Here is a 1,381-nt window from a genome sequence, read left to right as displayed (position 1 = left end):
GTATCCATCCTGGATCAACAAAAACTAACGTAGGTGAGATATGGATTAAAATGTTCATTAACATATACATCATAAGCTACACAAAATAAACACAACTACAAGATGTTTGTTTGCACTTTGTTCCCGCTAAAAGTTTTCACCCCCTGCCAGTCTTCTACACCTAGGCCATGATCAACTTTTCTCCCCACTAAGTTAGTCTTCAATTTGAGAAAAGACTAACTCTGTTCTTACAAAAAGATTGAGTATAAAAGCAATGGGAACAAGAAGCTTCTTCTACAAGACAACAAGGACAAACAACAATGCTTTGACAAGACTTGGCGCCATTTTTCTTCCCTTCCCTCTCAAAAGCATGCAAGGGTATTTTTGGGATTTTTAGAATATTTCAGGGATCAAAGTAATGGCAGGGACAATGTGGAAAGAGAATTAAAAAGAGGGACTGAATAGTATAGACTTTTGTTAGAGGGATTGAACGGTATATTTGAAAAAATTTAGGGACTAATAAATAATTTACCCAAATTATAACTATCTCTTTCTTTGATTTTTTATTGGGTTTTCTTAAAAAAATATCAATTGTTTTTGACATATTGTAATACATATGGTTTTAAAATACAAAAATAAATTGGAAATAGTTATTATTAGATTTATTAACATTTAATAAATTACGTTATGAATATAATATATTGTTATTGAATAAATCGCCCCTATCTATAATTTATTGATCCGCACCTAATTTATTTATGATATATCATTAAAAGATATGATGAAAGCTAGCAAATCAGCATCATTATAATGTTAAATTCAAATTAAGATGATGAACAAACAAATGTTTCAACGAAATAAATATATTGAGATTTATTACTATTTTGGATGCATGCATTGATTAATTACCAAACAAAAAAAAACATAAGAGATAAAGATATGATGCAATCCTTTGATGATATTTTAAAAAAAATTATCACTATTACAAACTCCTGATTTAACAACATTTACTACTTTTTAAAACTATATTCTCACTTCCATTTATAAAAAGTCATCTTAATAAAACCCAAATTATCTAATTTATTTAAATAAATAAGAAATAAAAGATACAAATATATCTATATATAGATATATATTTTATAAAAGTAGATAACAACTAATTTTTTAAATAAAGAAAGTACAACATAAGTTAATAATAAGAAAAATACTCAAAAGAGAAAAACTAAAACAAAAAAAAAAGACCAAACAAAAGAGATTGCCGTCACAAAAGACAATACACTTCTCATAAACATCCACACAAAAGCAAAAGGAAAACAAATAAAGACAAAATTGCATTAGCTAAATCCAGGACCTCTTGGTAGGAAACAACATCAAAAGAAAGAAGCGCCTAAGGTTTTGGATG

This window comes from Dioscorea cayenensis, unplaced genomic scaffold (genome assembly GCF_009730915.1).
Source record: "Dioscorea cayenensis subsp. rotundata cultivar TDr96_F1 unplaced genomic scaffold, TDr96_F1_v2_PseudoChromosome.rev07_lg8_w22 25.fasta BLBR01000050.1, whole genome shotgun sequence".
In the NCBI taxonomy this organism is placed as follows: Eukaryota; Viridiplantae; Streptophyta; class Magnoliopsida; order Dioscoreales; family Dioscoreaceae; genus Dioscorea; species Dioscorea cayenensis.
This window is presented reverse-complemented; position numbering follows the sequence as displayed.